General features: G+C 39.7%; 1 protein-coding gene across 6 annotated transcripts in view; it reads right to left on the bottom strand.

The window, feature by feature from the left end:
- The window catches only part of Sgms1 (sphingomyelin synthase 1), a 311453-nt gene that overhangs the window by 177032 nt on the left and 108232 nt on the right, over positions 1 to 26189 (bottom strand). For all 6 annotated transcript variants that reach the window (XM_013514837.1, XM_013514838.1, XM_005385897.2 and 3 more), the window contains one exon: positions 25374 to 25467. The gene's annotated coding sequence lies outside the window, so the exon portion shown is untranslated. The remainder of the gene's footprint in view (positions 1 to 25373; positions 25468 to 26189) is intronic.

Below are 26189 nucleotides of genomic sequence, written 5' to 3'. Positions count from 1 at the left end.
CTTTTTCAACTTAGATGTTACTTATAGCTACTTCAATTTGTTTCTTCATAATCAGCTTTACATGACTCATTCTTAGCTGGGGTACAACACAACAGCATGGAATCTAGAGGCACAGGGTGTCTTCTGTCCTTTACAGGTGATGTCAACTTTAGTCCCCTCTTTAGGGTGTTATTGATTTTCCCATTAAACTGTCACCATTTTTTTCTTTTGTGATAACCATCACTGTTATATTTGTGGGAAGAACAATGCCTTGCCTTGATTTCAGAAACTGATTATGTTTGTTTGTTTAGTAAATATTTGTTGATAATCTGTTACTTGCCAACTATGAAGGTGGCACTGGAGATACTGTAGTGGAAAAAGACAAAATCCCTGCTCTGGGGTCCTTTACATTCCAGTAGAAAAGCAGGCAATGAACAAATAAATGAATACAGCATACACTGTGCTCTGCTGACAAGCACTTCCAAGAAAATAATGCAGGAGCAGGTGGCAAAGGGAGGAACGAGGAGGAGAAATTGGGTTAGCCGCTGCTGTTGTGCCCACTGTCCAAAACAGTGGGAAGAGATCTCTTTGAGGGAAGAACCTAGAGCTCAGTGGTCTGGTGCTTGTCTACCATGTGTAAAGCCCAGGGTTTGAGTGGGGAGAGCTGGGGAGGAAGAAGAGGCAGGGAGAGGGACAGGAAGAAGACAGACAGAGACACAGAGCCCTAGGGTTCCTGCTTCATTCACATCCTGTGCCCCACAGGCAGTAAAAATTGCCATCCCTCCCACGGGAAGCCCTCCAGTGCTGAGGAGTGGAGAACAGTGGAAAGAATGATGAGCTCACGAACTATATTATTCTAAAAGTACAAAGGGCTCACAATTATCTGAAAATTAAAAGGGAAATATATTATCAATTTTATACATTTTCTACACCAGTTTGTATTATTTACAAAAATTCTTTGTTATGTTTCTTAATTATGTAGGGGGCTTGAAGAAACAGATTTGACTTTTCCTTTTCTGAGTTCATTAAGGAAACTAATTTGCAGAGATAATGCTCCATGATTCATACACAGACTGGGAAAAGTTAACAGGCAACGCCTGAGCTAAAACAGTTTGTAGATCAACATCATGAATACAGGTAAGACACCAACATGCTTCGCTGTCTGTGTCCCCTACCTATTCGCTCCGCCAACCTTATGCAAGTGCTGCCGAAGTCTGTCTCCACCCTTCTCCTGAGTCACACTGTCATTCAATTTAACAAGTTGTTTCTCGGCTCTTATAAAGTGCTCTGTCTTGTGTGTGTTTGGTGCCACAGAAGTTTCCAAAAAGTGTGACAGAAGCCCCATTTTTAAGAAGTTAGAAAATGTGGTAAAATGTTAAAATACATGGTATTATTAAAACCCTCAGGGGAAAAAAGTTTAGGATTACTTTCTGGATAATTAGACATAATTACATAAACTACTGCAGTTTTAAGTATGGGTATTTAGCAAAATTACCCATCTTGCTTCACAGTCCAGTGTGTGTGTGTGTGTGTGTGTGTGTGTGTGTGTGTGTGTGTGTGTGTGTTTATTTGGGGGGGAAGGGAGGAGTTCAGATTCTTCCATTTGTTTCTTAGAGGGCTCACAACTTCCCTCCCGCCCCAAAAACTGTATCAGTCTGTAGCTGTGACTGACTAAAGCCACTTAACCAGGGTGGTTATTCTCACTAATATCAGTTAAAAAAAAAAAAAAAAAAGACTTGATGTCCCCCTTCAGCCTCTACACACACACACACACACACACACACACACACACCCTCTACAATGAAAAAAAAAAAAAAGAAATGGGGGTAAAACAGTAAACAAAGTCAATAAAAAAGATACAGGCCTGGGTTCACTCCACAGCTGAGCTCTGTACATGTGAAAGGAGGTACTATCCCCGCTGCAAGGAGGAAAATCAAAGGAGGGCTGATCTCACCCTTTCCTCTTGCTGTTTGGAAAATACAGTCTTTCAGGAACGCTCACAGAGCAACAATAGTTGTCCACAATCCACTTTTTCCCTATGAGCTGTTCTTAAATTTGCCAAGATTTTAGGAGTTCTATATGCAAAACTGTGCAGATACAAGATTTAGTCACAGGACTATTTTATGAAGGACAAATGAAATACCTTCCCTGTCAGGCTCCAGAGTTAACTTCAAATGTATTTAGGTAGATGATCTTAAGCTCTCATTGCCTTTTTCTGAAAATATACATCATCTTTCCAATTTTATAAACAGTCCCCAAAAGTAGATTGACTTGCTATTGGTCAGAAAAAAAATGTGACACCCAAATAAAATTCTTAGCACTAAAAATTTATTCCATATAATGCAAACAAAAAGACTACAGTTAAGCTCAACCTAAAATGCAATGTATCATTGTAAAATCAGGACCAAATTATGAAAAACTGCCAAAAATATTCTTTAAATCTTCACAAAATCAGGTAGAGAACAACTGACCCAATTCCACCTGGCATGCAGAATACACCTTACTGAAAATGAGAATCCTATATTCCACAAAGAGCTGGGAACCCAATCTGTAATGTCTATAGAAACCTCAGCCTTGGAAGTACCACTGTACAAGTTCCTCTTCCTTTGTCCCTGATGGGAAAATAATAGGTACTGCCTGTGCCACAGAGGGGAAGTGAACTTGTAGTATGCAAATGACAAATGCGGTTTTTCCAGAGTAGCTGATTTAGGACAGACAGGCTGTGGTCGTAAACGCACTAGAGTGAGATGTTGCTTCCTGGTCCCCAACTCTCAGCCAAGAAAGAACAATTCTGCAGCCCTGACCTTGAACTCATGAAGGTGAGGGATCACCCACATGCACAAACTACTTCCATAGTCATATTACTGCAACAGGATGATGGACTGAGGCCTCAGACATTTGGCTGAACTGAAGGCTGTCGACATGCTTACTGTGTTACCACAGGTTTTCAGCAGAATAGGTAATCAGGACTGGAGAGGTTTCATCAAGGGAGGACAGAAGGCCAAGTCAGTGGAGTCACTTACACTCACACAGGTTGCCTTGTGACTACAAATTCTTCCTTGTTCCTGGGAATCCAGGGTCACCTCACACCTGCTCTGAGAGGAGAGAGACTCTACATAAAATGGTCTACATAAACCATATTTCCTACTTAACCACTGTGAAACAAATCAAACTACACTTGAAATTCATCAAGCAGAGAATCTGTAGGACAGGCTCACAAATCCCAGGGTGTGTCATATGCCACCTACCCAGCAAGGTTCCCCAGTCCCCTCCTAGATCTGATTCAGCAAGTCTAGGTGATGCCCGGGAATCTTTCTTTTTAACAATGAACAGAGCATAGTCGCAAGCTCAGACAAGTCAGGGAATACTGGTCTGGACAATTATCCTGTACTCTACTGCATTTAGTAATAGCATCAATTATGTTAACTTATAAATGGTAACAATAATGAGTATTTGTCTTCTTTTTGTTCACCAAATAATACTGCCATTTTTATAACATCTGTTTTAAAGAAAAGTGGTTAATAACTTGTGTGAGGTTACACAAGCTAGTGACAGCAAGGTGATTCAGAGAACTAACTCCAATAGCTGCACCTGTGACCATAATATATACAGCCTCCTTACAAGCAAAGCCTAATTAAAAAGTAATGACAACTCATTTATTCCCAAAAGTAAAAAAAAAAATAGCAAAATATTTCCAAATTATTAGTCCTTTTAAATTACTAGCTATATAGGGACTTAGAGATCAACAATACCTCTAACAAACTGTTCTCTTTTTTTAACTTTTATTAGTACATATTTGCAGTATATGATAATTATATTCAATATAGGAAACTGGTACATGTACATAACACATTTCAACTTTTTCCCTTCCTTTCATCCCCTCCTCTTTATTTTTCTAGTCCTAAAAGATCAAATCCAGCATTCTACCCAGCTCTTTTTAATTTCTTTATTTTGAGATAGGATCTCTGTAAGGTGCCTACATTGGCTTCAAACTTGCTATATTCCTGGCTTAACCTCTCTAGGGCTAGGATTTCAGGTGTGTGACACTACTCAATTCAATCTCTCCTTTGACAAATTTTGACCTTGGCCTTCAGGTCTTTCCCAAGCAAGAAAAAGGAGGCAACTGCACAAAGCCAATGGCTCCTTTCAAAACAATTCGTTTAGAGGAATTACACTGTATTAACAGCAGATGGAGAGCTAGTTTTTGTCAAGTATAATAGTAAAATGGGGATAAGAGGACTAGATTTTTATAAAGAACCACCTTAGGATGCTTCAACCTGGACTTTGCAATGGTGCCAAAGCAGTATGTATTCAGCAGGAACTATATTTCACATTTTGAATTTTTATTTTCTATGGCTAGTGTTATTTCGTATAATATTCTGACATTCATTCATATTATCTCTGTCTCTGTCTCTCTGTTTTTGTCTCTGTCTCTTGGGCCATAGCTCCCAGTTAGCCACATGGATCACAAAGTAACTCTCTACAGTGTACTGTGTTGATAAACTATGATGTGGAGTAGGTAGGTTAGGTCTAGTAAATGTAAGGAACAACATGAGGAAGAGACCAGCTAAGACCACCAGGCTTGTGTAAAACATGGTATGGAATTTATTGTGTCTGGGTCCCAGGCAAACAGAGGGCAAAAAGGCAGTCTCTAGGTAACAAAAAGAAGTGGGATTCTTTAATAGGATTTGAAAGAAGCAAGGACATAGGCTGGAAAGATCTTAATAAACCTCAATGGTCTAAGTCCTCTGGATGTTTTATGTCTCCATGCACTGTCCTTGAGGTGGCCGGTGTGAATGCTTGGGTGCCTTTAGATGTCCAGGTGCTTGCAAGAGTCCATGTTCCATTTATCTCTTTTAAGACATCCTGTGTTTGCTGAGGGCAGCCCCCATGCAGAGCTGAAAACAATGCCTCTGCTGAAAGACAGGTTGGGTACTGCGAGAGTCAGGTCTAAATAGAGCCTTATAAAAAAAAATTTTCAACTTATGAGTTTATCAGGATATAACTCCATCAAAAGGCAAGGAGCATCTGTATTCAAACACTTTCTTACCTGCTACCTTCTACTATGTCTAACATTAAAACTTAAAAAAAGAAGAAAATCAACATTTTCTACATGTCCTGCCTTTAAAAAAACTGATGTTGTCTTTGTGGATATAGAAGGGAAGAGAACAGAGACCCCTGCCTTCCAAGGGGCACCTTCTCTGAACAGGGTGCACACTACAAACAAAGAAGAAAGCCATTGGTTTGCCAGGTAGTGACGGGTACTGCAGAGTAAGAGAGCAAAGTGTAGAAGAGGTGATGTGACTCAAGTAGCCAGGGAAGATCTCCTTAATAAATGGGCCACATGAACAGAGGCCTGAGGTAAACGGGGAAGAAGCCACAAATATGGAGGCGGGGGGCTCCCCAAAGAGGAAAGAGAGTGCCCAACTTTCCCTCCCTCTACCCAAACAACAACCCTCCAAAACTTCCTATCTGCGTAGGTGGTTCCACTTCTCCCAGTTGCTCAGAGCTAAAATAGGATGGGAACTGTCTTCTTCCTCTCCTCCTCACCTCCACTGGGTCCGATACTCTCCCTCGCCTCCAGCAGACCTCAAGCCAAGAATCATTTCCCCAAGTGACTCTTCTGATCTCCCTACCATATGCTGATCCTATAGTGCACACCAACCATACACTACTTCTCTCAGGACTAAACATAACTATAATTAAGTCATTATCTCTGTGATTTAATGCCTACCCTGCCCCCAAAAACTAATCTCCATGAGAATAAGGATTATATCAGTTGGACTCTGTATCTCTCTGGAGCCTGAAAAACAGTAAAGTTCTACAAATATGGGGGAAGAAGTAAGACTTTCCTTCTTGTGCTTCTGTGGTCTTTCTCAAGGATAACACCGAGCTACATGTTTTAGCAATTTCCTTCCTCATAACGTATCTGTTAGGAACTATGAAAAGGTCATACTGAAAAAATGAAGTCCCACACTGGGCCACTCAGACAATGTTTGTGTTTAGTTTCTTTTCATCTTACTGAGCTGGATTTTAAAGGGAGAAACCATGACAGCAAAAGCTACCCTTCCTAAGACCACACAGGTCATTCAGTCCTAGACACCCGCTGTCTGCAATTACTTTTCTCACTGCTGAGACAAAGTACCTGACACAGAAAGTTACGGAAACGTTCATTTTGGCTCAAAATTTGTAGAGGTTTCATTTCATGGTTGGCTAGCTTCACAGCAGGTTGACATGGCAGAGGGGCATTACAGAAGAGAAACAGTTCATGGCAGGTAGAAGGCAGCAAGGCAGCAAAGCAGCAAAGTAGCAAGGAAGCCCTAGCAGCCTGCCCGCCTTCTTTCTGAAGCCTTATATCCATCCAGACTGCACACTCTTAAGATGGGCAGCACTCACACCCAGGGAGGGCCTTCCCATTTTTTACTCCCAGAACTATGCCAGACCAATCAATGGACTAATTTAGTAATCACACACCCTAATGCCATCATCACACACTTAATCCCAGCATCACACATTTAGGTCCAGCCACCTCTGAAAAGCTCCATCTATGGCTGCATGTGACTTTCCAGGGACATCCAGACACAATCCATAACGTCCCTCAAGGCACAAATCAAAGCAATGCACTACATACAATAATTAAAATCTAAAAAATATATAAAGATAATGGGTAGCACTCACTCTGCAGGGGCAGGGCTGCAACACTCTCACAGATCACACAATTTAAATGTTACTAGCAATCTCCATTAGCTAGCCCCCTTACTGGGTATCAGATACTCTGCTGAGTGCTTAAGGCACATTACCTCACCTAAGTGAACTGATCTGAGGAGGAGCTTACACCTGGAATAGAAAACAGTTCCATACAGCTCCAAAACACCTGCAAAGCGTGTCAGTTAGGACCCCATGTTCCGTATCAAAAGCATCAAGACCCAAAGGGCCACTACTGAGTGAAAGACACACAACTGGCTCTAGACCAAGTTGCACTAGCTTGTAGGCTCAGAGAGGGTGAGTAACTGGCAGAAAATAACAGTCTGTTAGTAGCTAAACTCTGGCCAAAAACTCTTTGCCTGTCAGCTCATTTATCCTTCTGACAGATTGAACTGCCACTCATAGAAGGTCCCCAAAACTCTCAGAATAAATGTCCCAAGTCAAGCTTTCCTAAGGAACCCTACAATGTTCTAAAAATCCTACCTTACTATTTAGAGCTGAGCAAAAGCAAAACAGAAGTACTTTATCATTCTTTTCTCTTTCAACTGTCACAGCCCTAAGTAGCACAGCAAGCCTCTTGTCTTTGTGTTCCCATGCAGCTCTTCTGAGCAACAGAAGCCCAGGAACAGAGAGGCCCTGGGCCCAGGCCAGTCAGGACTCAGCTAAACAGGCTAAAAAGCAGGTGGCTGTGACACTTCTTTATCAAACATTCCAGAGTGCCAAAAACACAATTTTGCATGCATGATCACACTTCTGTACAAGAGAAGAACAAATAGAATCATGCCTGAGCCAAGCCTTCATCCTTTACCCAAAACACCACCTGACTCTTATGTTCTCTGAATCAAGTCTTATTCATACCAAAGTCAATTTTCTGTGGAACCCAAACACCTTACCCTTTACCAAAATTAGTCAGCCAACAACCTGCAATAGTTAATACCATTTACCAGTCACCACCAGGTCTGCCAGGTCAGATGAAGCTGGCAACTACATGCAGTTGGTGATATGAAGCTCTGCTGGCAACTCATTCTAATAGCCTCATGCCACCCTTGGGGGCTTCAAATCTCAATATGCTAACATTCTTCAGTGACAGCACTTAGAGAACTTCTATTCTGACCAGGGGCTCCAAACCAGTGGCTCTTCTGATGACAAAAACTCCAACTCAGCCTAAGCTCAGCAAGATGAGGCCTACTTAATCCCCACAGCAGATCCTCTTGGGGACTTTTCTAGAGTAACTGCTAAAGGTGGACTCCCACCAGCCCCTGCCACTCAGCCAGAGCTACCAGCCACCTCAGGTTTAGGCAGTACAAAGATTCCCTAAGGATGCTGTGTGACAGCAATGCTGTATTTAAAATGACAGTCATTCATTTTGCATGTGCCTGTAAGTAAAAATCAGTAAGAAGTACATAAGAGCACCAGAAACATTTGAAGAGCTGAACATTGTAAGGATATTACTTTAGGATACTGCCCCATACACCTGCAGACTGAAGTACTGGGATGTAACTTTAAGAGTCTCCCCCATCCTTGTGATAGGACTGGAGAACAAGCCAGTCAGACCTGGACTCAATATAAGAGCTGATACCTGGGGAAAGTGGCTCAAGGTTCTACTTACTCTCATCAATCAGCTGGGGTTGCAACTTCTTTTGGTATCAAGGGACATATCAAGTACGAAGTCATTCATCATCATTTCTCTAGCATAGTGTACGCACACAAGAAGCCATCAATGCATGCAGTCCCTCCCTAAGCAATACGGTGTAACACCACTTTACATGGTATTTACATTGCAGTAGGTTTTATAAGCAATCTACATATGACTTAAAATATACAGGAGGATATGGTAGGTTGTATGCAATTTACTACATTTTATACAAGGGATTTGAGTATCTACAAATTTCGGTATCTTTAGGGGAAACCAGCTTCCCATGGATATTTGAGAGACAACCATATGTCCAGGGATCATTCCAGCATAGTTTATACTGAAAATAATAACATCCACTAACTACAATATTACTATAAGTGCTTAAAATGAAAGCATTTATGGCAAGCATGGCTCATGGCAGACTGCTTGCTTAGCATACATGAGGCTCTGGAGTTTAATCCTCAGCACCCTTCCCCCAAAATTTAAGGTAGAAAATGTTATCTAGTATGATCAAATACTGTATAGATTAAAACTTTTTTCCAAATGAAAGAACTGTGTGCTAGGTTAGTTGTCCAAAGAGTTTATCAGTAAAGAGAAAAATCAAGGAATAAAATATAAGAATGCAGCCTCCTGTGTCCATATTCTAACTCTAAAAACTGAATTCATGACCTTACAAGCAAAAAGGACTTTGAACATGTGATAAATTAAGGATTTTGACATAACAGAGTATCCCACATCTAGGTGGGCCCAATCTAATCACAAGGGTCCTTAAAAATCAAAAAGCCTTTCCTTGATTTTACTACAGAAGGATGGTCAGAAAAAAAGATGAGAAAGGGAGACAAAGCTTTTTCAAAAGGAAGAGGGGTCAATGAGATGGATGGAAGGAAGAGGGACGAAAAAAAGAATTAAGATGTGTTGTACACAGGTACCAACTTCCCCATGACGAATGTTATTATGTACTGTAAATATATACTAAAAGAAACATGTACAAATTTTAAAAAAAGAACTATATGCAATAAAAGCAGTTGTATTTTAAAAAAAAGATGAAAAGCAGGCTAAGAGACAAAGAATGCTGGCAGCCTCAAGATTGTGGAACAAGTATGTAAACAGGCATTTTTTCCTAAAGCGTGTGACACCCTGACTTTACTCCAGTGTAACCCATGTCACACTTCTGACCTACAGAAGCACAACACAACAAACTTGTGTTGCTTTATACTATTCACTTTTCAGTTATTTTAGCCAAAGCACATCATGTGGTAATTAGTTATAGGAGCAACAGAAACTAATATGGAGGCTCAACAGGAGTAAGTTCCTTATACTTTTAAATCTTTCCAGATAGTCTGAATTTTTACTATGTGTCCGCAATGGCAAACCTCTTAGAACTTTCAGGGGTACAAACAACCCTCTGTGGCACATGTGCCATAGGTCACCACCACTGCTGTATATGTAGCTCTTATTCTAACTCCTATGTTGTCAAGAGAGGAAGAAGAAGCTCTTTGCGCCCTTCCGTGTCATAGCTCCCAACTCCCAAAGCCTTCCTTCACATAACACTTGGCTCCCACTGCCTGAAGAACCTGCAGCTCTCTCACAGCAGACAGAAACCTACCTACCAATCAAGGTGTGACTCGAGCACCCTGTCCTAGGTAATAATATCCCCCTTGGCACTCTTCCCTGCGCTCAATTCAAACTAGCTTCCCATGGTCTGGTCCACCTGGCTGGATGTTGAATGCCTTGAAAACAGTGCTTCAGGCTCATTTCTCTGTGTGAAAATGCAACGCCTCATAATAGGCATGACATAAGGTTAATAAGTAGTGTTTACTCAACTGAGTTGACTACTAGACAGCATTAAACCAAAACCAATCCAGTAATCCCAGTTTTAAATTAACAAGGAGTCTTCTACTGGAGGAAGACTGGCTTTTTTAAAAACATTTTATGATGGCTTAGGGGTCTGGGGTGTTAGAGCACAGTTGTTATGACTGAGATTGAAAACAATCTGAAAGAAAACTCAACTCTGCTGAGGACTCAGTAGCAAAGGAACCAGGAGAAGAGATGGACAATATTTGACGAAAATGTTCACTATTAAAGACTACATCCACTAGGGCTACAGCCAGCAGCTTTTGTTTTTATCTCCTGATGACTGATCAGCATGACCAACAGAGCCCCCACCTCCTGTAATACTAGTTATCTGCGTGACTTAGAGGTCAAAGGAACACAAGGGCTGCACCACTGTGTGAAGTGAGGCATCTCATCTTTCGGTTATTTTAGCCAACACACACCAGTAATTTTGGTGGTGGTCATGGTAGTGATGTCATTTTAAAGTCCAATTTATTGAGCAAAAATATGCATGCAGCAACTCATTCTTTTTTAGTGTTCAGTTCTGTGACTTTTCACAAATATGCAATCCCTACCACAACTGATACAGAATACTTCATTTCCAAAAGTTCTCTACATCCTTTGTAATTAATCTTCTTGTATGTGTGTTTTTTTAACTTTTGATTTTGAAATAATTCTAAACTCACAGAAGTTACAAAATCACAGAGTTTGCATGTATCCTTCAACCAGCTTCCTCCTTATCCTACATAATTATCAAAAGCAGGAACTTGACATTGTTTAATACTATTAATTAAACTATAGGCTTGTTCAGATCTCACCAGTTTTTACATTTTTTTATGCAATACTGTAAAATTTTATCATGTATAGATTAAACCACTCCTGTGCTCAGCAACTAGAGTGTTCCATCAAAGCACATCACACATTGAAAAGATGCGTTGGGTACCCTCTGCTGAAAGAACTTTGGTAAATAAGGAGGATTTTCTTTGCCCTTTTTCCCTGGCCAAATTAAAAGGCAATTATCTACTTTCTGGCTGCTATGTGCAAACCACAGTTGACATATCAATTGATTTTTCAGGTCCTATTCATTCCTTCTTTATTATATATCAGGTCCAGCAGGGTGGATAAAATAGTGAGCAAGAAAACAGTGGCTCCTGCCTTTAAAAGCACTCAGAACGGGAGAAAGATTCACGCACACACAATTAAACCTGTGACAAGTACTATCCATGAGTGAAAATAAAAAGTACAGTGAAAGAGAAAGCACAATCAGATTAAGACTGGGAGGAAGGTTCTTGGTGCGAGCCCCATCCTCTCACTGAATGTCTGAGGCCCTCCACAGTAGAAGGCATGCAAACTTCTGAACCACTGAGTATTAACATAATCAAAACGTGATCAAAGCAAAACTTCACCAAAGACCACGCCTTTCTTTAACTCAAAACTTGACACAAAAGATATGCAGAATTGACAGCTACTCTTGTGATTTACCTTAAGGACATACCTGGGCCCCCCAAAATTCTTTCCAACCAGCAGCCACAATTATGCAAACACCACCATTTGAGATCCTTAAGTTACAGAAAGTCTCCTCTGCTTTAGACAGGTCACAAGGAAATCCCATCAGAAAAGAGAAATGCAGGAACCCATCACAGGCTTTGAACTAATGTCTGCCATGACCTTCTCCTCTTGTGTAAGAGACTAGACTCACACCTGTAACATCTTTCAAGGCAGCATTGTTCCCTCTCCCATTTTACCCTGCACATGTTCTGTTATAAATCTCTAATGCTATTTTGTCTCCATGTCTCTCCCCTATTCTATACTAATGGACCTAAAAGCCTGATTCATCTGTGCTTCTCCTGGCATTTGCACCCCAAGCTCTGAAGCACAACAAGTGAGTCAATAAATTTTTGAATATAAATTTTGAATATAAAAGATTTGACTCTCAAATTACAGTGTTCACAGTAGGGCTTTGAGGGAGTGGACCGTGAGACAGATGGGTTTAAACAGGAAAGACATTGGTCAGAGGCATGGGTTAGGCAGCTCAGTTTAAGAAGCATACCACAAAGTAGCTAAGTATAATAGGAGGATGTTTGGATGCCTGAAAGAGAGTGGGTGTGGGACAGAAAGAGGTGGTGAGCGGGAATAGCAAATAAGACACCTACACACGATAAAGTCAGGACAACACCAGCTTGGCAAAAGTGGATACACCTTTATTACTTAGGGGAAATGTAGATAGTCTCTGCTGGTGGAGGGGCTCTGTCTCTATGACTTCATTTCTGAGAGCATCTGCCAAGAACTGAGCAAGGGGAGACCAAAAAGAGCACAAGAGGCAGCAAGCATTTGCAACAGCTGCTATGGCAGTGGCTAGGAAATTAATAAGAAACGACAGCAAGGGGGAGAAACTTGTAGCAAACAGCCAGTTTCCTTCCAGAGAGATCCTAATCTTTCCTACACTCCTGTATGTACAGCTTCCAAAATCCTCTGGGACACCTCTGAACATAAGGGGATGACCTGGGCTTGCTGGGCTGTGTTCAGCAGTGCCTTCTCAGCCAGCTCTGGGGAAACCTGTGCGTCATGCAGGAATTGCTGAGAAAAGCAGACAATGCTCTGGGCGTTTCATTATGTAGTTGAGTTTTGCACTTAGATACTGTTTACATTTAGTGACTCATAAAATCCAAGAACCCCCAAACAGAAATGCAAATTGTTTTGCAATTTAGATGTTAAACTATCAGTAAAATATTCCAGCCTATGTTCGCAACACCACATGGCTTCTCAAGCAGGGCCTTCTCTTAACAACAGGCAATATAGGTACTTTGATCTTTGCAACTCACAGTGGCCCAGGTGATATAGGTACACCTGAGAAGGAGAGGGAGGGCACCACAACTAGCCACACTTCCCCCAACTGGAACTTCCAGCAAACCTCCAGGACAGGGAGCTCCTGGTCAGGGAGCTCCCCGGCCGTGATATGAAATATACCCAAGCCACAATAAGACATTTATGAACTTCTATTTTATGACAAGTGGTAACAAAGGCTACCATTACAACGCTATTTGCTAAGAACACTGAGCTCCTCCATGGCAGGGTATTAAGAACCACAGGCTCTTAGTCACACATGTTCTGGAGTGACTGTTTCTCTGTCTCTGTCACAACTAAGCTTTCAATTGAGAAAGACTGCTTCTTGGTTCCACAGAGTACACAAGATAAACCAGACGCTGACAACCACAGACAGTTCCCAGGCCTCTAGAAAAGTCACCAAAATGAGTAAAACTCCACTCTCAGCTCTGGTTAGAAAAGATCAATGACACTGGCGCAGTCTGTGGCCACCCAGAGACTTCAGTGTGGCTCCCAAACAAGCATCCCTTTCCCACATAAACCTTCCAGTCTCCAACATTACTCTCTCTGCTCTTTCTCCAAGCCCATCCCAAACCAAAAATGTCCTTCTCAACCAGTTCAGAACGAACCTATAAGGTGTAAGTGACACACTAGGTTTTTCCACCCAGGAGCAAAAGTAACAGCTCAAAGTCGTATGTATAGAGGATGTTAAAATACCTCCCAAATCATCAGTCACCCAAAAGGTATTATAAAAATTGTTTTAAAGATGATTATAATTCTAAAATTACATTAAACATGTATTCATCAATTAATAAAATCAGTATTAAACTTTATTAAGCTTAAAGTCAAGCCACTTAAACCCAGTTTTACTGTATCTGTGTGCTTTTTTTAAAGTAATAAGGCACTTTACTACAAATATTCCTAAATCTTGTTTCACATCAGGAACCAGAACTGGTTCCTGTTTGTTTGTTCATTTCTTTGCAGTACTAAGGACTGAACCCTAGGCCTTCACACTGAGCTACATCCCCAGCACCACCCTCTTCTTCTTCTTCTTTTTTTCTCCTTCTTCTTCTTCTTCTTCATTTTTGTTTTAAATACAAGGTCTCACTAAGTCCCTAATTCATTCAATTTGGGCTCAACCTTCCAATCCTCCAGTCTCTGCCTCCCAGAGTGCTGAGATTATACATGTGCACTGCTTCAATGACAAAATGCTGCCAGGGAACTGCAAAGTTTGTTTACAAAGTGATCCCAGAGGAAACATCACGCCTCACACGTTTTTAAACCCATGACTAATAACTTCATATCAAGACTGAGCCTTAAATCTCATTTCCACTTTCCTCCTACCCAAAGAAAGGAAGTAAGCCTATTGTTAAGTTCAAAAGACCTAAACAAGTTATCAAAAAGCTCCCTATGAGCACCAAACAAAAGATATTTTATCCAACTTATCTACAAATGCTAAAAATGCAATTCACTACAATTATGCCTCTGCCTATGTGCCATTGTGTTTTGTCATAGATATTTCTAAATGATGCAGTCTAAGCAAAATGCTCCATTTTCCTAAAAGCTAACATTTTGGTGACTGTCTACTGCTATATCTCCCCCCAATTCATGTGTTAGAAACAATTCCCAAATTCCTAAGTTCAGAGTATTTATGTATTGAAGACTTGGGGAGGATTAGATGAGGTCCTGACAGTGGGACTCACATGATGACTCTGATGGGTTTAAAGAAGAGGAGGTAAGACCCAAGCTAGCACACTAGTTCTCTCTTGCCATATAACGCCCTCCACGGTGTTATGATACAGCAAGACAATACTCACTAAGTGACAACACCATACTAATGGGCTTCCAAGACTCTTGAACTGTAAACAAACTTTTTGTTATGAATTATACAGATGGTGGAGTGGTAAGTAGCAGCAAAATTCAGTCACTCTGAGATCTGTAATCTAGACCCCAGAAAGTGACAACCAGAGGAAGAAATCAAGTAGATTGCTGGTAATTGGGAAGGAACTGACAGGAAAATTAAAATCTACAGATAGAAAACTGAAAACAGCCCACAATGCAGGGAAGGAAATGAGACAGCATGTACTTTCTCTCAGGTTCCCAGTTTGCAGCTTGGCAGGAGGAAACCGGCTCTGCAGAAACAAGGTCAATATTGGGGAATCCAGGAACCTGGACTCCAGGAGGAACCCTTGGTCACTGTGATCTACACGAGTAGTGTGGAGATTTACTCTAAGACCACTCCCTCTACACAGCAGGGCACAGCCAGATAAGGATCACAAGGCAAGCAACTGCCATAATGCCAGAGATTGTTTGGTTGGGCACCATTCTCAGAAAGGGATGGTTGTTTGAATTTGGGACCCAGAACAACTGGGGGACAGCTTCATGTCAGGGTACCCAATGTTACCCTCCCACAGTGACAAGTGACAGCCAGCCACAGGACACAGCTGTGGACAGAGAGCAGGTTGGAAAGAGACCCCCTGAGGGGTCTGAGCTCAGGCCAGAGGACCCAAGCCCTGTCCCCCATGGTGGGAGACCATGCACAACTTGAGTGGCAGTGAGTCTGACAGTGAGTACAGTACTTCAGCCTTCAGGCTACCGCCTACATCCCATGAGGACTTAAGGACTCAAGGTCTGATGCCTTCCCTATTTACCTGCAGGAGCAGAGACTTGACTTGGTCTGAACATTGCTGCAGGCTTCAGTAAAAGAAGAGGGGCCTTTGGAATGGAAGGGGAGGGCACCTTGCAAGCCCGCAGGCCGTAACAAAAGGCTAGGTAGAGAAAACCTTTCATTACTGGACTTAAAATTGTAGCCAGAAAGAAAACCACTGATTCAAAGTACAGGGAAATTTTCTGGTTTTGGATTCCTCTTATTTTTTCCTTTTTTCTTTCTGGCCTATTGATGTCTGGAGAATTTCCCTTTATCCTTCTTCCTTGTTTAATTTTTTATTAATTCTTCTCTTTTTTTTTTCTTTCATTTTTCCTTTTAATTTTTCTTCTAATTTTTATTCTCCATATCATTTCTTTTTCCTCTTTCCTTACTTTTTTCTTTTATATTCTATTCGTTGTTTTTTTCTGTTATCTTTATCTAATTCTATAAATATCCTTCTACCCTTTAATAAGATCCATTGTCTCACTTCTTGCTCTTCCTTCTCATCTCCCATTGTTTAATTTTTCAAATGTTTCCTCATCCCTCTACATCCTTAACAATATAACCATTAAGCTACACTAGTCTTTAGATAGCTAACCGTATGTTATTACTGTTGAATTTTTTCCATCTTTAGTGGAGGTATAGTTGCTGCATTTAGTTTATACTTGCTAGATGTCAATGTCTGGGTTGTCTTAGTGTTTACACTATAATTATAGATTTTTTCTGTAATTAAAGGTGGTACACTACTGAATCTTATGTCTTAGGTGATATTATTGTTGCTGCTTTGCTTGATACTGCCAGGGTCGCATAACTGCTATTATGCTGTTATGTATTACTGGTGTGTTTTCTCTGTATCCCAACACCATAATTAGCTTTGTGACATTAATAATACTGCAGTCCATTCCCAGAGAATTGGGTACTGAGCCAACTGCACTGCAGCCTCCCCTCCCATATTAACTAAGGTAGTCAGAGCTTCCAACTACAGTTAGCCATGCCCAGAGCACATCACTGCAAAAAGCAGGCAAACTGAAAAGATCTCCATAACAGCATTGAAGTTCTTCCACTGTAAATGCCCACAAACCTAGCCACAAAACAAAAACAAACAGATAAACCAAAAACAATATAAATATGAGAAGAAAAGGCAACAAAATATCTTGCAAATCTCCCCAATCCTCCAAAGATGATCATGAGGAGAATCAAGAAGGAAGAAAGCAAAAGCTATACATCCACAGGGGCTGGGGATTTAGCTCAGCGGCAAAAGCGCCTGCCTGGCAAGCGCAAGGTCGTGAGTTCAGCTCCCAGTACCGGAGGAAAAAAAAAAAACAAACAAACAAACAAACAAAAAAAAAAGCTATACATCCAAAGTATTTGAAAGGATAACAGCAGATTAAAAAATCAGATCAATGAAGTGCTCAGTGGCATCACAGAAGATATAACTAAGCAGGTAATAATAGAAGCATTCAACAAAACAATCAGTTAGCTTACAGAAGACACTAATAAAATGTTAGCTCACTGAAACAAAATAATGCAAACTATGAATACCAGTTTACCCAAAAATTAGAGGCCATGAAAAGGTTCCAAACCAAAATTGAAGATAAAGGGGCTGGGGATTTAGCTCAGCGGCAAAAGCGCCTGCCTGGCAAGCGCAAGGTCGTGAGTTCGGTTCCTGGTACCAGAGAAAAAACAAAAACAACAACAACAAAATTGAAGATAAAAATTATTTCCAAAGTATGGGCAGCAGAAGCAACCAATGTGAGGACAAACTATCACAATCAGAAGATAGGGATATTTTCAAGACCAATTACTCGGGGATACCTTAAAAACAAGGGAACAAGAAAATTGGACTCAACAGCTGCCAGATGATGCAAAGAGGACTAATCTAAGATTACAGTGGACTCCCTAACTTCATAGGGGTAATATTCCGAGAGCACCCATGAGTTGTGAAAAGTTGCTAATTCCAGATATGGTCAGAAAAACACCCCCAAAAGCCTATTTTTATAGTTTAAATCCTAAATATACTATGTTTCCCACTGTTATGTAATTTAATTTAATAAAATACTGCATTAATAAAGCCTTAGAAGGTGCAGGGCATTTTAGTGGCATCTTAGGAATCTTAGGGCTTTACAGAGAATACTTGAGATAGCTATACACATACAGCAACCTGTTAGGATGTGGGAATGCTGGCGCACCTGACAGAGATGAATTACAGGACAGTAGATAATCAGCAGCAAGGAGAACTGAATAATGCTCTTGGATTGGCTACTCACAAACTTCCCACCAAAAAACAACTGCGGAGGATATCTGTAGTTTCAGTGAAATTGTGAGGGTTTCCACAAACAATTATTAGTTATGTTCCAAGGAAAAATTCATAAACTAAGTCCACAAACTCTGAATCACAGCTTCTTAGGGTTATACTGTACTTGGAATAGGTAAAGAATCAGAAGACAGTACAAAGGACATAAAAAAAAAAAAAAAAGCTTTACAGACATAAAGCAAAAAGCTTCCCAACTATTGAGAATTAAACGTAAGTATGTGAGGCATACAGAAACCCAAATAGCCACAATCAAAAGAAAACCTTTCCATGTCACATTAGACTCAAAATACCAGAAGTCCAACACAAAGTCAGAATCTTAAAAGCTGGTAAGAGAAAAGCAGCAAAACAAATGTAAAGGTAAGACCCTCAGAATTACACCAACTTCTGAACACAAACCTTAAAGGCCAGGAAAGCTTAGAGTAAAGTATTTCAAACTGTAAAAGATAACAACTTCCAACCCAGACTTACATATTCTGCAAAATTTTCCTTCAAAATTATGGAGAAGTAAAGTATTTCTACGACAAAAAGCACCTCAACAAATTCATGACCAGCAAACTGGCACTCCAAAATACTCTCAATAATATCCTAGAAAGAGATAATGAAATTAACAATGTCAAGAAATCTAATAGAATGAATACAACAGGCAGGGTGAGCAGTTAACCAAAAGGAGAAAAAAAGGAAAAAGAAATCAGCAACAAAAAAAATAAAGCAATGATAGGGATAAGCCACTAACTTCCATTAGACAACATAAACTTCTACATAGAAGAATCAAAAAATTCCACCAAAATACTCCTAGAATTGATAACCAATTCCAGTAGCATAGCAGGATACAAAGGCAACACAAAAATTAAAAGCATTCCTACACACCAATAATAAACTCACTGAGAGAGAAATTAGGAAAACAGTACCTTTAAAAACAGCATCAAGAAAAATTAAATAGGAATTAACCTAACCAAGACAGTGAAAACTTCTACAACAAAAACTATAGTACTCTAAAACAGGAAATCAAAGAGACATCAGAAAAATGGAAAGATATCCTTGTTCCTGGATAGGCAAAACCAATATAGTCACATGATCGTACTTTCAAAACTGATATACCGATTTAATGTAATCCCAATCAAAATATCAACAGCATGTCTCACAGAACTAGAGAAAACAATCTTCAAATTCATATAGAACCAGAAGAGACCTAGAACAGCAAAAGAAATCCTGAGCAACAAGAACAAGGCAGAAAGCATCATAATCCCAGACTTCAAGTTATACTACAAAGCTACAGTGACAAAAACAGCGAGTATGGGCTCAAAACAACAACTACAACAACAAAAACAAAGAAAACAGACATGTGGATCAATAGAACAGAATAAAAGATGCAGACACAATATCAGGCACACTGAGCTGCAAGGGGGTCAAAAACTCATGCTGGAGCAAAGATAGCTCCTTAACAAAAGGTTTGGGAAAACTAGTTGTCCACATACAGAAGAATGAACCTCAACCCTTATCTCTCACCATTCACTAAACTAAAATCAAAATGGTTGTAATACTTACATATTAAAAGAGAAACCATTATCATGCCAGAAGATAAAAATAGGTAAAATTGTTGAACATATAGGCCTTTCTGAATAGAAACACAACTGTACAAGAAACAATTTCAAGAATCAACAAATAGGATCATATCAAATCAAAAAGCTATCTTCTGCACAGCAAACAATCAACAGAGTGGATAGAACAGGAAAATTTTTTTGCCAGCTATTCTTTTAGACAAAGGACTAACATCTAGAATATATAAAGAACACAAAAAAATTAAACCAGCTAAAATAAAAGACCCAACTTGGGCTACTGAAATGAACAGGTACCTACAGGTACCTCTCAGAAAAAGTACAAATGGCCAATAAATGAAAAAATATGCTCAACATCACTAGCCATCAGAAAAATACAAATTAAAACGACACTGAAATTCTATTTTAATCCAGAAAAAAAGGCTATAATCAAGGTAGCAAGTAAAGTTGGGCCTGGTGGTGCATGCCTATAATTTCAGCACTCAGAAGCCTGAGGCAGAAGGATCAGGACAGTTCAAAGCTAGCCTGAGCTACATAGTAAGTTCAAAGCCAGCCTGCACTACAAAGTGAGACACCATCTCAAAAAAACAAAACAAAACAAAAATAAATAATAACACATGATGGCGAGGATGCCAAGAAAAAGGAACTCTTCTACATTATTGGTAGGAATGTAAACTAGTACAACCACTATGTAAATCAGGATGGAGAGTCCTCAGAAAACTAAAAAAAAAATTGCATTAGACCCAGATATTCTCCATCTAGATATCTTCCTAAAAGAGTTAAAGATATCATATTACAGTGATACATGTATAGTATACCCATGTTTATAGCTGCAGAATTCCCAACAGCTAAATCTTGGAAGTGACCTACATGCCCATCGACAGATGAATGGATAAGAAAAAAAATGTGGCAATTATATGCAATGGAATACTATTCAGCCATGAAGAAGGATAAACTGAGTCATTTATACAAAAATAAATGCACCTTGAGACAAAAATGTTAAATGAAATAAACCAGACATTTGAGCTTAAATATTACATGGTTTCTCTTACATGAGAAATCCAAATATAGATAAAGAGCAAAATAGAAGACAGAAAAATTGGGAGGAGATTCCCTACAGGAGCTCTTGGTTTTTTAATCAAAACATGTGATTGCATTTGTCTTTTGTGATGCCTGTAGCATTTGAGAGTTTTTGAAAGTATATAAGCATTAGATTTGACTAGCTAGTGTTCTCTCATCATGAAAATATCACTATGAATTTCTGTCAAGTAAATAAACCTTTAAATATAAAAAAGATTATCTGGTCTTTGGTATTGTTACTGTATAAAACAGACTAAGACATCTACTTAACACACACATCAAACCTTCATACAACACATCTGAATTTGCTAAATGTCCCTTAATAGCTACTCTTCCTTAATAGCAAATTCCCTAGTTTTTAAACTGATATTCAGAGTAAGAATTCTAGTTTCCAGACACTTCGCAGCTAAGTGTCTGGCTCTGTGGCTATGTTCTGGCTTGATGGTTCTGACAGTGCAGTCTGGGCAGCAATGGAGTTCCAAAACACTTCTGGTAGTTCATAAGGCCCAAACCATTAAGACATTATTTCTCTTTTTATTCTCATACTCTTATGAGGACACGGGAGAATTTCAGGGGCACTATGTCACATGATCACAATAGAGCAGATACAAGAACCCAGTTACTTAGACAGACATGAGCACAACTTACAAAAAGGTAAAGCACTGGCAGCCATCTCACTGATTTTGAGAAACAGTTCTTTCTCAGATCTTTGCAGATACACTTAGTTCAAAATACTCTCACTACTAAAGATCCTTAGTCATATCTATAACTTCTTTTGCTATGCAAAGTCACATATTCACAGGTTCCAATAATGAGAACATCGTCATCTTTGGCATCATTATTCTGCTATCATGATATTCTTTTATAACCCATATAAGACAAGACGTTTGGAGTCTGCAATAATTTTTAGAATATAAAGTGGTCCTAAAACCAAAACATTTGAGAAGCACTACTCTAATATATGCATGGATCAAAGTAGTTATAGGAGGGAAAAATACACCTCAGAAAAGCTAAATGACTCACCATACTCATACAGACTGAGCAGACATTCAACTTCACTCCGGAAGTCTGTCTACCAAAGAACCTAGTAGTATATATGGCTTCCTCTGTACCATGCTGCCAACCCCTGAACACACTGACTGTAACGAAGGCAAAAGTTATTCTGTGGGCATTTCTGTAGGTGTCCAATAAAGGTACTACAACAACAAGCATTCAGAGGTAAATCTTTTGAACAGGAGGAGAGGACAGCGTTTAAATGATCTTAACTTTTCAAATCCTTATGTAGCAATATACCAATTTTTATCTCATGAGAGAGAGGAGGACAATGTTACAAATGGCAAGTGTCCAGAGGGAAGGCCATAGAGAGATGAGTAATCAATCTCACTGCAGGAGAACAGGATTATAACTAAAGCTCTGAGACACAGGAAGCACAGTGAAGCATTCTCCTGGGTTGGATGATGGCCCTGGTGAGCCAAGTTTATGGCCACTGACAAGCCCCAGTGTTTAACATCCTACCTGACACAGAAATGTGAAAGACCACATTCCTGAGCACTCTTTCTCTGCATTGCTTTAGTATCAACAGAATCATAACTTCACAGCAGGAAATAAACTGTGTTCGGGTGATCTCTGTTAATACCAGGCCATAGGACACATTTACAGTAAAAGCAGAGACCTGGAATGCTCACAGGGCCATTTTCTGCTGTGCGCAATGAACTGACTAGTCTAGGCATGCCAAACCAGAGCAGCGGGACTGTGATTCCTTCTCCACACCCACGCAATGTGCACCAATGAATGATGGCACCCTGGCCCATAAGATTGGCCAGGCTCCCTGGAGAAGTGTACCCATCTCTGGCAAGCTTCTCAAGTCGACACCTTGCTTTCTCAGCTCCCAGGAGTTTAGCTAACCCAACTATTTGAAAAGAAAAGCGGCAGTACTGCTTAAACTGACAGTCACGAAAGCCCAAGATTATGAGATATAGGAATCTCTTTAGATAGATAGATAGATAGATAGATAGATAGATAGATAGATAGACAGGCAAACAAGCAGGCAGGCAGGCAGGCAGATAGATGTAGAGATAGAGATGATATAGATATAGATAGTCTAAACATGAGTCCATATATATATGGAACTATCCTTAGGATTTGCTATCTAAAGGAAGAAAAGCCACAGAACTTTCTGGTGTTTGTATTTTCTACGTGAAAGCATGGGACAGTGCCAGCCAACCTTCTAAGAAGCTCTAGTCACAGCACTCAGTATTTCCTAGGAATGTCTGCAGTACCACCCTTCCCAAGAGTACACTACCATACCTGTAACCTACAAAGCATACACCATAGAGACACAGCATGCATCAGTTTCATCACAAAACACACACATACCTCTATCAGAAGTATGTAGCCTCTAAAAAGATATGGTTGCCTATGTGTGATTATTCAGAAAGAATTTTTCAAATTTATTAAATCAACAAACTCACTTGACATCCATCCTGAAATATCTGTTGTCATCTGGTAAAGCCCAAGGCAACTTAACATTCTATAAACAAAACTTACACTGCATTCTATGTCTATTAAAGGGATGTGAAATGCAAGGACATGGTGCTTACAGAGATGAAGCTTGCCATTCACAACAGCATGCATCTATTTTCTTTCTACATTCCACATGAAGAGAAAGGCATCCAGAGGCAGAAACTATAGCTGAATCTCTATGTAGGATTCTAGGTAGAAAGAAAAATGACACTTTGACAGAAAGGAGATTGGGAGGCACAAGAAGTTGTTGCTGAATAAGTACTCTGTTCTAGTAGGTCATTCCAATAGTAGTAATTCCAGTTTCCAAGAGAGTAAATATTCAATAGATTAATTAGAAAGAGAACCTGGGCAAGGCAGGGACACAGAATGTGATACGAGTCCAAATGTGGTTCAAGCAAGCTTTAGAAGAGCTCACTATTTCAGTATTTTCTTACCCTGAAGTAAAATAAAGGAATTTACCTTTTAAAGTATAAAGGGTTTAAGAAAACTGATAAACAACATATGCAGAAAACTTTTTTTTTAATCACTTGGCTACTCCCAATTCAGGAAATAGAGTGGACTGGATATTTGCATGTTTTGCAACTATAATTAGATTCTAAAGAATTGGGGGAGGAACAGAGAGAGACAGAGAGAAAGACAGAGAGACAGAAATAGACAGACATAAACAGAGAGAGAGATAGAGACATAGACAGGTTTTCTGAGACAAAGGCTCAAGTCTTCTGCCTCAGCTTCTTGAATACTGGGATTATACCATGACCAGTTTGGATAATTTTTTTTTTTTATGTAAGTAAAAACTTTATTTGTCCACACCAGGATTAAATTACTTAACAGAAACACAATGGTGGTTGGAGGTTGGTATACACAGTACTTCATTCACATCAAGATCCTTAGAAAACAGCATTAATCCCACCATTGTATTACCAAGGGTCATGGGGTTTGGGACAGGTTCTCAGGTTCTTTTCTTTTTCTTTTTCTTTTTTTTTCTTTTTTGGATTTTATTTTAAAGAGGAAAAAAAACAAAATTTCACAACAAGATAATAGGACAATATGGTTAATAGGACAATTGTTGCCAGGGACATAGCTCAGTGGCACAGTGCCTGCCTCGTAAGTGCAAGGTCCTGAGTTTGATTCCCGGTACCAAAAAAAAAAAAAAAAAAAATCAAACATTAACTATTGTTATCTTTGAATTAGTTACTCAGAGTACAAGATATAGTCATTTATTTGTCCAAACTATACTAGCACAAGCCTTTCTTTTCAATGAACTAAGAGAAATTAGTGGTATAACTATCACAGTGAGAGCGCGCGCGCACGCACACACACACACACACACTTTTTTTTTTTTTTTTGGTTTTTCTCTTCCTTCTTTTCTCCTTTCCCCCATCCCAGTTTCTCAGGTTCTTTTCTGCAACAAAGGAATTGGACATGGCATGCTACAACAAAATCACAGCAGCAAATTTTTTTTTTGTTTTCTTTTTTGGTTTTTTTTTTCCAGTACCGGGAACCAAACTCACAACCTTGCGCTTGCCAGGCAGGCACTGTGCACAGCGGCAAAATTTATTAAGGTGATAACACACTTGGAGTGAGCAGGCTCATGCACATGAGGGCACAGGACAGTGGAGGCAAGTCTGTGGTACATGTGCTGCAGCTGGTTATTTGTTATCACTGAAAGCTCTAAAAGGTTCACCATCCCTGGCATAGGGTACAGGGTTTAAATGTCCCACCTAGTTTAAGGTGCCTCCATTCAGGGATCTTCCAGAGCAAGACTGACAGCACGTCAAACACCATTTAGTTCTGCCAGCTTTTGTGTTCTAGATGAAACTCTTTCATCTTAGATTGGTATCTGAGCAGTACTGGCCTAGACTGCTCAACTGCAGGGAAAAGGCTATTAGGTAACTGGAATATTCTACATTAAAAGCCTTAATTAAAAGCAATTCCAAATTAAAGGAAGAGGACTGGCCCAAAATGACACTCCTGGGAAATTCCTAGAATCTTTTCCATGAGGTTTTTGTGACTAAAGGTGATGCTATTTCCTGTGCCCTTTTACTCCTACTACCCCGGCCCTCCTCCAAGGGTGCTCTTCCATTCTTTCTCCAGCTTTTCCCAAACTATACCAGCCCTTCCTTGGCTGACTTTGCCCTAGCGCACCACAAAGGGCTGCAAATTCCATCTATCTCACCAGAGCCTAACAGGCAATCTCAGAACAAAGCTGGTACAATTATAAGGAACTTCAGATCCATGAATTCTTTAAGAATGGGAAAATCTCCGAATCCGACTTACCTGTGTAACCTTTTATACACCTTCTACAGTGCTCCAACTTCACTCTTCTTAAAATTCAGAAAGTCCACAATTCTCCCAGGTACTGAAGCTTTGTCTAGAACAGGAAAAGCAGGAAATAAACCCCATTTCTCATGTAACTAATCAAATAAAAGTTCAACCTTTAAGAGGACAAAGGGTCAGCCAAATTGAGGAAAATTTCTAGGTTGTTTTTCATCTTTAACCAAAACTATTCAGTCAGTTCATGTCTGTATAAGAAATCACTGCTATTTACAAAGAGCCTTCACATGCATTTTCTAATATTTAATCCATTTACTTAATCATTAACTTATTCTCTCCACACACACTCACGGGACCCTTTTTCCCGAGCCATATGGAGATGACATCCATGGTCCTTTATCTCTATGCACTTTAGAAACTATTTCCTAAGACTAAGAATAAGAACACTCTTCTTTTTAATTAAAGAAGACAATTTATTTGAAGGTTGAGAAGAAGGAAGAGAGGATGACAGACAGCTACTCTAGACAAGGAGGGAGAATTCAAAATTGAATTGCTCCAAGCATAAGGACACTTTTACATAACCACAAAGTAGTTACCAATCTTAGTAAATTTAACATTGGTTAGTATTTTAATCCACTGCCACACTGAATAACCTAACAATGATCTTTATAACACTACTTTTTCCTCTAATTAAGCATCCAGTCTAGGGTCACATATTGCATCTAGCTGCCATTTCTCTTTAGTTTCTTTTAACCTGAACATACAACATTCCTTTGTCTTTTATAACACTGATATTTTAGAATAGGTTCTCCCCTTTTA

Source organism: Chinchilla lanigera, unplaced genomic scaffold (assembly GCF_000276665.1).
Source record: "Chinchilla lanigera isolate Chin_1 unplaced genomic scaffold, ChiLan1.0 scaffold00024, whole genome shotgun sequence".
Classification (NCBI taxonomy): Eukaryota; Metazoa; Chordata; class Mammalia; order Rodentia; family Chinchillidae; genus Chinchilla; species Chinchilla lanigera.
Note: the sequence above shows the minus strand (reverse complement) of the source record. Positions and strands in the feature narration are given on the sequence as shown.